Source organism: Schistocerca nitens, chromosome 1 (genome assembly GCF_023898315.1).
Source record: "Schistocerca nitens isolate TAMUIC-IGC-003100 chromosome 1, iqSchNite1.1, whole genome shotgun sequence".
NCBI classification, from domain to species: Eukaryota; Metazoa; Arthropoda; class Insecta; order Orthoptera; family Acrididae; genus Schistocerca; species Schistocerca nitens.
The window spans coordinates 493,163,662-493,176,612 of record NC_064614.1 but is presented as its reverse complement, the minus strand read 5'-3'; positions in this window follow the sequence as shown (position 1 = coordinate 493,176,612).

Sequence of the window (12,951 nt, the reverse complement as noted above, 5' to 3'; positions counted from 1 at the left end):
GAAAAGCAAAAGCAACAGTCCATGCCTGACCCCTTTTTTATCTCAAAGTTTTTGGAGAATTCTCCACAGAACCTGACTTTAAATGAAGTATTTGTTAATGTGTTTTGGATAATGTTTGTGGTTTGTGGGTCCAAACCAAATCTTTTCATAACATTGATGGAGGATTTCTGTCAATGGAATCACACATTTTCTTGAAATATACAAATGTAACTGTTGTGCCTTTCTTTCTCAGTTATCTCATTTGGAGAACAGTTCTTAGCTTCCACATCTGTTTGCTGCATGATCCATTTTTTCCAAATACCTTGGTATTGTTGTAATAGTAGATCTAATTGGGGTTCTGCATAGTTAAGCAGTACTGCCGAAAGTGGTACACCCCCATAGTTATTTGGATCATCTTTAGGGCCCTTTTTTGTGAAGAGGATCTATGATGGCTGTTTCCAGTCCTCTGGGACTCTTTATTTCATCCAGGTTTTAAGTTTAAGAATGATGTTATCATTTAGGGCTTTCCATCTTCAGCTTATTGTGTTTCAATGAGCAGCATACATTTTCTTCTAAATCTGGGCTGTCAATTCATTATTTTGAGTATAATTTTCAGTAACAATAAATTTTTATTCCCGTTTATGACAATTCTGTAAATCTTCAAAAAACTTTGCCATTTTGAACCATCTGGTTTGTTTTCAGGTTTACAAGTTGTAAAGCTGGTGATAAAAATGTGGTAAGTTATTTCTTAAACAGCTGGTGATAGTTTCACATATGCTTTTTTAAAATATTCATTGAGGCAATGTAGTTAATTCCACATGAATAACTTTCTCTCTCTTTTAAAAGTCCTAGTGACAGCTATTCTTCTTTCTAGGAGATGTTTTCCCTTCCTGATTTTTGTTTGCATTTCCAGTTTTCTCATATCTTTTGTTTTTTGCAAATCTTTGTTGTGTTGTTCATTCTGCTATGTCTGTTTTTTTCTGTTTAGTGGGTGATGCCATTTTGATTGCTGCTTTGAAGATACAGTTTTAAGATCCTCCCACATTTGAAAGTCCTGGTTTTTGATATTTCAGTTTTAATTTTCCCAACTCTAGCTGATCAGTTTTATATTTTGGGATCTTAAGCTTTTAATGTACTTCAGACTTAATTTAGCTACAGAAATGTAGTGGTCTGAGTTGACTTTTGCAAACTTTTTAACTTTAACATTCATGAATTCTTTTGATCACTTTGTGTTTATTGCTGTGTGGTCAAGATGTTTCTCCCCAAATATTGTGTTCAGTGACACCCATGTCATTAGCTTCTTGGATCTAGATCTAGATTTTACGACTGCTTGTATGTTGTGATGAGCACATAATTCTATCAGTCTTACCCCATTCCTGTTGGTGTGTTTGTGTGGAGAATGTATACCAATTTTCCTGTATTTTTCCTCTTCTTCCAATTTGTTTGTTGAAATCACCCAATAAAGTGATAGTATGCTTCAGTGGTATTATATTCATGTAGTTATCAATTTTCTGCTAGTATTCATCTGCATTGCATCTGGTTTTCTTCTGATTTTATCATTAGCAGGAGCATGAATGTTTCAAATGGTATACACTTTATTTGTGGATTTGTCAATTAGGTTGGAGCTCCAGTAATGAGTAAATTATTTTATTGGAAATGATGAAACCACTGCTGAAAGTGAGTCTTTTATTTAAGAAATCTGTTATTGTTTTCAACTTTTGAAGTTTAATGAAAGACTGGGCATTTAAAGTTGCTATGTAGTTCATTTAGTTGGATTTAGTTTTGCATTTATGATCATCAGGCTGCTCCAGTCAACTCAAACTTTATGATGAAATCCCTCAGAATCTGAACCACAACTTACTCTTGGGTGTCGTGGAGTATTGTCCCACTGGGGTATTTCGAATACAGTAAGCTTTTTTATACATATTAATTAGTGGTTTGCTGATTAGACTATGCTAACGGAGTTATAGCTTTCGGCCATTAAGGCCTTTGTCAGCAATAGACACACATACACACACACTCACGCAAACACAACTTGCACACATGTCTGCAGTCTCAGTGTGGTTTCAGTTGTCTGAGACTGCAGACGTGTGTGAAAGTTGGGTTTGCATGAGTGTGGTGTGTGTATGTGTGTCTATCACTGAAAAAGGCCTTAATGGCCAAAAGCTATAATCTTTTTGTTGTGCCTATCATGACTCAGCATCTCCACTATATGGTGAGTAGCAACTTTCCTTCTCTAAATTTGTTACATTCCATCCTGGATTTTGCATTGTTTGATTTTTAACTAATCTTTTACCTACTTAGGTTCGCTATTTATGGAATTATTTTCAATGTTATATTTCCCCTGCTGCAATAGTTTTATTGAAAACCTCGTTAATCAAAAGATATGAATCACTGAACTTTTTACTGCAGTATGACTTTGCAACTTTTGTGTGAGCTGTGACATATTTATGGATTTAGTGAACCATTCATTAAAAAGAATGCATCTGACTTTTCAGTAATGAATTTCAATTTCTGTGAAACTAATTAACTTATGAGATAATTAACATTAAAGTTTGTGACCAGCTACAATTTTCATTGCACATTTTGCCTCTGTGCTTGTGGGATTGTGACTTCTATCATTACACTTTCACTGGCCTGACTTGCACACAAGTTGACATAGTTCACTTATTGACTAAGCCATTAATTAAGATTTTTGCACAAATTTACCATTATTTTCAATATGGCATTTGTATCCATAAATGGAGTATTCCCAATGCAGATACATAAAATGGTTTCATAAACTTTTGTAATTTCCTAAATCACCACATATTTCATAAACCAAGTTACTGTTAATAGTTATAGTCCATACTAAGTAGAAAAATCTAACCCAGCCATATGCAGTTGCTGAGATTGCAATATGTTGGTACACCAGTATTTAAAAGTCAGAAGTCACCCAAAATCTTCAGTCTGGGACCAGCTAGCACTCATACAACTCCTAGAGAAGCTCTGGCTAGCCTGTGTTGTGTCAAATTTGATTCTTGAGACTGCAGTCAGTAACACATGGCTAACATCTTATAGAGAGTATGAGACCTATCATGTAATCTCATATACTGAATTTTTGAAAAGCTCTTTGGTTAAACTTCAGTTTGCATATAATCATCGAGTGGGTAGTACTGCGAAGTTATCATCTTTTTATACTGTATTTATGTTTTCCTGTCAACTAAAGATACTTCTGTGCTTTATTATCTGTTGTGCAACTGCTGTGTCCACAACTGTCTAATTTGATACCAACTTGTGAACGTTCATTTGTCTGACTCTGTGTAAAAGTCTTCTGTGATTGTATTTGCTACTATGATACTGTGTTATGGGAGAGTGCACGTGTCCACTCACAAAAAAACATTTGATGTGTAACTGAACCTGGTCATTGTGGTGTTTGTGGTGGTAACAAATGTAGAATAAAGCCACATCATTTGGAAATCTGTGTAGTGTACATCATTTGAACAATTCTTAGAAATCAATTTACAACTATTCTACAAAACTTTTGATCATCAAGATTTAGAGGGCTTAATGGACAATGCAGGTAGACACCTTTGCTAACTGTCATTAGCAGGCAACCTCTGGGAAACCTACCACACCTCAATTGTATAAGGCTTACCCATGCAACTGGGGCCCTGTCTGGGTTTACTATTTCCCTAGCTGCTCGTAGAACTTCCATGAAGCCTAAATCACTTTCCTCTACTCCCTGCAGTTCGGGCAGTCCCTTGGGTAGTATTTACACCCTAACTCCAAAGAAACCTCATGTGGCTAATCCAGCTGTGCATCTGTAAATGTAACAGAAGGCAGTAACAATAATGGATCACTTTCTGTAGTAGATAAGATATTTGTTATTGTTAAACATGTAGAAGGTCCCTCTGAGAAACTGTCATCCCACTGTCCTTAAAGCTATAGAGCTATAGAGACCGCACATTTGTACACTCCTGATTGAGACACTGAAAGCTACACAAGTGAACAAGTTGTTAAATGCCAAACTACTTAGAGAATGTGTTATAAACAATGAACTGCACACTGGGTTAAATTGTTGTAAAGGTGTTGTGACTTGCCAGGATATTATGGATATAAATACCACGCAATTCCATCAGAAATGGGAAAGTGAACATGTGACTGAAGAACAGGATTTCATGAAAATGATTGATGGTGAGTTACAGATGTCAGCGTCTTTTGTCCTGACATCCAGTTTATCTGAGTTGCATAAGTATATTGTTGTGTGCTTTTTCCACCTTAAAGTTAGGTCCTATGTATCTTATCCAAAGGTGTCAACACCACCATGTGTTGTAATGATCTGGTTACATTTGGACGATGTGGCTCTGCTGCCCATGAACCAGGTATTCAATGTACTGTCCCACCTATGTGTGTCAATTGCTTCCAAGCCCATCCAGTTTGGAGCAAGGAATCCTCTGTTTATGTAAAAGAGAAGAAACATAGGAGATTAAAGTCACCCAGTGCATGTATTCTGACATGAAGAAGGTGTTTGAGGCCACACAACCACCCAGTTCCATGATGTTGTTTGCCACAGCATTGAAGCAGCCTCCATTGAAGACTATAGTTGGCACCCAAATTTTGACAGCTGGGCAGAGCACATCAACCTGCATCTGCAAATGCAGCTGCAAACCTGCACCACTAGTCCAACAACCAAGCCTTCCTACCACTGAAATAATGGTGGTTACTGAACCTACTGTCATAAATGGTAGCACGGTCTTAAGGCAGACAACAGAAGAGACCCAGCAAAATGTTTTTTGTTACAATGGCCTTGCCACCATCCTCACAATCCAAGCTGTGGACGAAAACAAACAGACCAAGATGATCAGCACCAAAGCCATCAGAACACGTGACATGGATTCCATCTGATGACGATCATACCCTGCAGAGTCCCTCAAGTAACCAACCCTCCACTGTGATCTCCCCAGTACGGAGGAACAACAGGGGGAAAAACGGATGAGAACCTCATCATTAATATGGCTTCCATACTTCAGTGGAATTAAATGTGTTCAGGACACATGTTGAGGAAGTACATCTGTTAGTTTAGGGTGGACCAATATGTGTCTGTCTTCATGAGGCCATTTTAAATCCTCTGCTGCCCCTGAACTATGTGGCAATGTCTAGGAAAAGGACACCTTTAGAAGAGAGAGACCTAAAGGAGGAGCAGAAATTTTCATAAACTATGCCTACCACACCTCACTTTCCTCTCTCACAACCAGCCTGCAAGCAGCACTGTACCTGTGCATGTGTGTCATCAGTTGACAATATGTTCAGTCTACCTGCCCCCACACAAGGTGCTGGATGAAGAGACTTGGTGACCTTATTCAGCTCCCCAATCCCTTCATCCTCAGTGAGGATCTTGTCATGTCCTCATCTGCGTGGTTGTTAAACATAGGTGGAGAGTGCACTTCAGCACTGCAACAGGTTCATTCACTTCTATCGATATTTCAGTCTGCTCTTCGCCCTTACTCATACTACTCAGTGTGAAGTGGTTGATGATTTGCTCCCAGGTAATCACCTGTCATTCTGGATTCACCTGCATGCCACAGTGGTGCCCGAAAGAAATCTGTCACAATGTTTGCTCAGAAGAGCAAACTGGATACTTTACAACCAACATGCTGTGTCAGAATACCATGATAGTGGTCAGGAAAGGGAGGATCATATTACTCCAATGATCTACCATGTCACTAAGCCTCCTATTCCACAATCTTCAGGCCAGCTAAAAAGGCAACCAGCCCTTAGTGGGGTGACGCGTGCTGATCTGCAACTAGGATCAAGTCACCAAATTATTAGAGAGAGCAAAACGAGATTGAGACAACAGTTTCTGACCATGTTAAACTGTTTCACTACAAGTGCAGTTGTATGGGAGACCATCAAGAGGATTACTGGGAGAGGGAGGGAAGAGTCTAGTGCCTGGTGTAATGGGAAAGGGGAGTCTCCAGATCAGTTCACAAGATTTTGTCCAGACTATGGTGGTTTATTTTGCCACAGTTATTGCCACTGCTAGTCAGGATTCAACTTTCCTTAGACATTAAATGGCTGCTGAAAGAGGAAGTTGGGACTTCAGCTTCACCGCTGATGATGAATACCACCCGACTGTCTCTGCTCCATATGGGAGCTGGTTTCTGCATTATCTGCAGCTTGTGACATGTCACCTGGTCACAAAAGGGTCTATTGTAGTATGCTATGCCATCTCAGGTCAGAGCAAAGAAACCTCCTTGTCCTTTTTAACCTCATTTGTGTGTCAGGACACTTTCCTGACTCGTGGCAATTTTAATTCCAGGAAGGACCACATATACTAGGGTAGTTATAGTGTTTGTTGCCCTCACTAGCTGTGTGGTAAAGACTTTAGAGCAGACAGTGAATTGCTACCTTAGAATCCAGACAGCTTCTTAGCTACTTTCAGTGTGGTTTCAGGAGGTACTGCTCTCCATTTGATAACTTGGCCCTCCTGGAAGTGGCTATGCAATAGTTTTTCCTGTGATAGTATTACCTCTTGGGTATAGTTTTTGACATTGAGAAGGACTATGATATTATTTAGAGGCATGTTATCCTCGGGCAGCTCCATGAATGAGGCTTCAAGGATGTCTTTCCATCTTTAAACAGTCCTTCTTGGCACCACACTATTTTGGATGCTGACATCCTCTCTGATTGAATTACAGATTAATCATGTAAATGAAGATTATTTTGAGTAGGAGAACAGTTCCTGCAAGGTAGTGTTTTAAGTGTGACTGTTACTGTCATTGCTATTAATAGTATCATGTCAGTAATTAAATGTCCTGTCCAGTGTTCTCTGTTTGTTGACAACTTCTGTCTTTTGTTCCTTCTCAAGCCTTGCAACAACAACTTGTCCATTGCAACTGATTCTTTGATAGCAAGAGAACCAACCTGTTTGTGATGCCTGTGGCATACAAATACCTGAATGCCACAAATTAACCAACAAGGAAACATTCCTAAGTGTCAATAAACCATCTTGATGAAATTTGGGGGCATGTAGAGGGGGCAAAATAATGCAATATGTATATTTTTTTGTTTGTGCCCAATTTCACTTCTAAGGGTAAAACACACCACAAAAGGTAATTTGTCATTCCAGGTTTGGAGAGAATATAGTCAAAATGATGACATATAAAAATTTTTTCTCATATAAAAGTTGACATGTAATTAATATTCTTGAAAACTGTATAATTGAATTTTGTGTTAATCTGAAATTCTGCAAAATGATCACCACTATTAATTAATTCTAAAAAATAAAAACTTTCATTAAAGCATAAATTAAAGAAGCTTACATCCATGTGTAATAAAGCTGGTTTCTAAAACACCATTTTTGGAAAATAAGCTGTACACAATGTGCTGTCAGAGTATTTTTCAACATGCCCATTAAAATATCTACACATTAATTATTTGTCTAGTTATTTGTTTTACTTAGTTTTTTATGTTTTAAATTGTTATTTTACATTTACATTAATTAAAAATAATAAGTAACTCATTACTATGGTACACAATCATTACAATAATGACAGTCAGTAAATGAACATTAAAACATGACATTTTCGCACTCCATGCACATAAAATGAACCAAATTTCTTCATGTAATACGTACGACGCAGAATGCAATATTAAACAAAATTGACTGTGAGTGATCCTCTAAGTATCCTGATTTATATCAGGTATATTTCAGTAGGCCTACATTGTTAAGCCTTGGCGAAAAGAATTGATTATATACTAGTGACCGAAGCTTAATTATATTGTTTCTGAAGTCAAGATTAACATCAAAATCATTCAACAGAGCTAGATCTGCAAATCTTCTCACACAGTTCTTACAACATTGAAAGCTGTGCACATCTCATGACTTTACCTATGCCATCGAGCTCTTTGGCATCCCCAGATAAACAAGTTTCTTGTTCTCGAATACGATGTGGTATAAGGTTCAGTCACATTGACAGCTCTAAGAATCTGACAATAACACAGATTTTTCTCTCTCACGGGGAAAGAAAACATCTTTCAAAAGTATTTTGAGCTGGTCAGATGTTTGTTTACCAGATTTTGATGCTCCCACAAGGACTTTAGGGCTTCAAAAAGAGATTCTTGAATTTTTGGGCCAAACACACCTTTAGTTTCTTTTAAAACTATGAAAAGACAGGTGGTCAGAGTGAAAAAACCATTTTGACCATCATATCCAAAGACAAGAAACTTGTTCATCTGGTGATTCCAATGGACCTGATATCACAGGTACAGACATGGTATACATACAGCTTTTGATGTTGGAAGAACCTTGTGGGAAGAATTTCAGATATAGTTCTGTTCAATGATTCTGATGTCAGTCTCTATTTGAGTAACAATATAATTAAGCTGCAGTCACTAGTACATTATCAGTTCTTTTCCCCAAGGCTTACCAATTTACTGATATATGGCCAATACAAATCAGGATATTTAGAGGATCACCTGTGACAATTTGAAATCCTGCTGAATTTTATTTTATATTGTGTTCTCTTGTCATGTATAATATGTAAAGAAATTTTATTCATTTTATGTGTATGGTGTAAGAAAACATAAAGTTTTAAGCAACTATTTAAAGAGTCTTTGTCATAATAATGAGTTCCTTATTATTTTCAATTAACAAAATACACATATGTAAAAAAGTTTAGAATAATATTAGAATAATATTGCATGTGCAGAAGTATTCAAACAATCCTTCTTCCCATGCTCCATATGCAACTGGAACAGGAAGAAACCCTAATAACTGATACGATGGGATGCATCCTCTGCTATGCACCTCACAGTGGTTTACAGAGTATACGTGTAGATGTAGAAAGTGAATGTAAAACATAAAATTACAATTTAAAGCATAAAGCAAATATAAGTGGAACAAATGAATAAATTACATTCAACTGCGTCCAAAACCACGTGACCACCGGTATAAGTGGTCCCCTCCTACCAAGAGCCAACGGATGAGCGAGTAAAGGATAGGGCACTCTGTTGTCGTTGGGATGAGAAATCGTCCCTGAAGATGGAAGAACCAGATTAGTCAACAGCATCAGAATGTGGAAGGCAATGAGAAGCCACCACATTAAAGATCCTATGCATTTCTCTAGTTACACATCACATTTTCCGGAGTTTCAAGTCCCCCAATCGGATCTCTGCGGGTACAGTTTTGAACAAGGCTGTCACAAAGAAGAGATTATCATTGAAAGATAGTATAAAGATAAGCACATTGAATGTGAAGACAATGGCTCAGGCTGGAAAAATCAACAGTGCAATCCAAGAAATGGAAAGAATGAGCATTAAGATCATGGGCATTGGTGAAATGCGATGGCCAGGTTCAGGTTCTTGTAACATCAATGAACACAGAATTTACTACTCAGGAACATCTAAAGGACAGTATAAGTCTGGAGTAGGATTTATAGTATTAAAAGCAGTCGCAGAATGTGTCACTAATTGTGTACCTGTTTCATAGAGAGTGATGTTACTTCAAATATGTGCTCTACCCGCACAACTGAACATTATTCAGGTCTACACTCCAATAACAGACCATGGTGATGAAGAACTTGTAGAATTTTATTCCCAAATCTCATGTGTTTTTGCAACAATTACCGAAGAAAGATCTTACAATAATTATGGGAGTTTTTAATGCCAAAATAGGAAGGAGATCTGAAGGCAGCATTATAGGTCACTATGGACTTGGTGAAAGGAATGAGAGAGGCGAACTACTCAGTGCATTTGCAGAAGAGTGGAGATTCATAATAACACTACCACCCAGACGTCTCTACATCTGGAAGTCCCCAAGAGATTCAGACGAAAATATTACCCGGAATCAGATTGATTATGTCTTGATAAATTAAAGATATAGAAACAGCTGTCTCTCAATGAAAACCTATCCAGGTGCTGACACTAACTCAGATCCCATTCCCCTAGTTGGTATCTTCAAAATCAGAATGAAGAGAGTTCAAAAGAAGAAAGTCAAAATGTATGATATCTGCAAACTGAAAGAATCTTCCATAAGAGAAAATGCAAGAGTCCATCATAATATTGAACTAAAGTCTCTGTCAGGTAATTTGTGCACCGAAGAGAAAATATAAAAGATAAACTCTATAGTGGAATCAGTTAAAGAAGAACATCTGAAATCCAGTGTCACCAAAAAGAAGTCATGGATGATACTCAAAATGATCGAGAGGAGGAAAGTGAAAAGTAATCCTGATGAATAGAAGAATATCAACAAGATCAGGAAACAGATATGAGAAGCTAAGGAAAGAGAAATACGGGAACCGTGCAATGAAATAGAGGAACTACAATTGAAACATGATAGTTTCAATATTCATAAAAAAAAGTCAGGGAAGTGACAGGAAACTACAAAAAAAGCTCAGGAAACAGGTTGGTGAATAATGAAGGAAAAATAATAGTTGGACAAGATGAGCTTAAAGAAACATGGAAAACTTACATAGAACAACTCTTTTATGACAACCAGCCAGAACTTCCTGAAATATATTGCAAAACAGGACCTAGAATTCTGCTGAAAGAAGTACAAGCTGTGATAAATGGAATGAAAAATGGTAAATCACCTGGTTCCAACAATGTGAATGCCAAAATTCTCAAGCTGCTCTGTGAGGGTAATTTAAAATGGTTGACTGCAATATTCAATGACATCTACGACTCTGGTAACATTCCACGGGAATGGCTTAAATCCATATTTATTACAGTGCCCAAAAAGCTCGGAGTTAAGACTTGTGGTGAATACAGGACCATCAGCCTCATGAGTCACCTGCTAAAGATCTTTCTGAGGGTCATTCACCAAAGAATTTACAAGATCTGTGAAGTACAAATTTCTTCTACTCAGTTTGGTTTCAGAAATGCATCTGGCACATACGAAGCATTATTTAGTATCCAGATACTATTTCAAAGGTGCAGAGATGTGAATTGCGACATTTATGCCTACTTTATTGATTATCAGAAGGTTTTCGACAGAGTAACACACCAGAAGATTGTTGACATTTTAAGAAGCATTGATTTGAATGATAAAGACGTACGTATAATTGTGAACCTATATTGGAACCGGTCAGCTTCTGTAAGGCTGGACAAAGAAAATACGGAAGATATAGACATTCTATGCGGTGTAAGGCAGGGTTGTATGCTATCCCCACTGATTTTCAACATCGATTCAGAACACATCTTTAAGGAAGCTCTTGATGAAGTGGAGATGGCAGTGCTCTTAAATGGAAAATACGATATGCTGACGACACAGTAATATTTTCTGATAGTGAGGATAGTTTGCACTACCTTGTCGATAGACTTGCACAAAAAAGCTCTGAATATGGTCTAGATGTCAACCCTCAAAAAACAAAAACAATGATAATCAGTAAAAACAGAGTCCCTGCATGTCACATTAAGATAGGCCAAAATCACATAGGGCAATTACATAAATAAACATACCTTGGCACTACAATAAATGACCAGTGGGATCTTTCCGATGAGGTGAAAACTCGAATTGGAAAAGCCAGGGCTGTCTTCAATAAGATGAGTAACCTATTCAAGAATCATGGCTTAGCGATGACGACGAAGGTCAGACTTCTATGCTGCTATGTACTTTCCATCCTCTTCTATGGTGTTAAAACACTCTTGACAGAATCGTTGGGTAAGCAGCTGGAGGATTTTGAGTTGTGGCTGTAAAGGAGAATGTTAAGAATACCGTGGACAGCATATGTCACAAATGTCGAGGTTCCACAAAGAACGAAGAAAGAGAAAGAAGTACTGGCCATTGTGAAAGCAGGGAATATCCAGTACGTGGGAAACATCATGTGGAACAACAACAGATACCATCTCCTCCAGACCATCCTGCAAGGAAAAATACCAGGGAAGAGAAGTGTTGGCCAGAGAAGAATGTCGTGGCTTAAGAACATCAGAACATGGACCTCTAAAACATCTACAGAGCTATTTAGAGCTGCAAGTGACAGGAAAAGCACTGCCAAGATGGTTGCCAACATCCAGAATGGATAGGAATCAGAAGAAGAATAATGAATGTTTAGATATTTTAATAGTTATGTTGAGAACACTCTGACAGGTATTTCAGAAACTATCTTTGTTACATATGGATGTACGTAGCTTGAAGGCTTCTTTAATTTATGTTAACAAAAGTTTTCATTTTTCAGAATTTATTAATAGTGGTGGGGTACCACTATTTGCAAAATTTCAATTAATATAAAATTCATTATACTGTTCTCAAAAATGTTAATAACATATAAACTTTTATATGACAAACATTTTTTATATATCATCATTCTGAAGATATTCCCTCCAAACGTAATATGAAGTTGCCTTTCAGGGTGCATTTTACCTTTAACAGTGAAAATGGGGGAGAAAAAAAAGAGAAATTGCTTTATTGCTCTCTATGTACCCACTAAGTTTCGTCAAGGTCATTTGTTGACACTTGTGAATGTTCCCATGTATGTTTCATATTGTGCTAAATGGGCAGAAGCAGATGAAGGTAGAGATCTGCCCTCTATTTTAACTAGTGAAAAGGCAAGTGCGGTGAAGGTTTTAAACTTTTGTGATATGTCTGGCCTCCACAATATGCTTTAGGGTGGAGATTTCAATGTTTTACAGGGGGAATGACTCATCCATTTTATTTTGGTAATCAGCCAGCCACAGCTGTCTGCTGAGCTACGTTAATTCTTTCTTCCACTTTTTCCTTTCTTAGTCTAAATTTTGGACCTGAATGACACCTACTTTTCATATACATGTGTGTGTGTGTGTGTGTGTGTGTGTGTGTGTGTGTGTGTGTGTGTGCTACATTTTATTATTTTTAATTGTAGATGAAGTTCTGTGGACTGTATTTTCTCAACTCTCATCTCGTAACATTTTTGTACAGTTGCTAAAGACCTTGCTGTTGTGCACCAACACCACCCACAGCAGCAGCATTGACTGGTCAGTTGGTGTATTAGCATTACTTTATAGGGCTTTGGT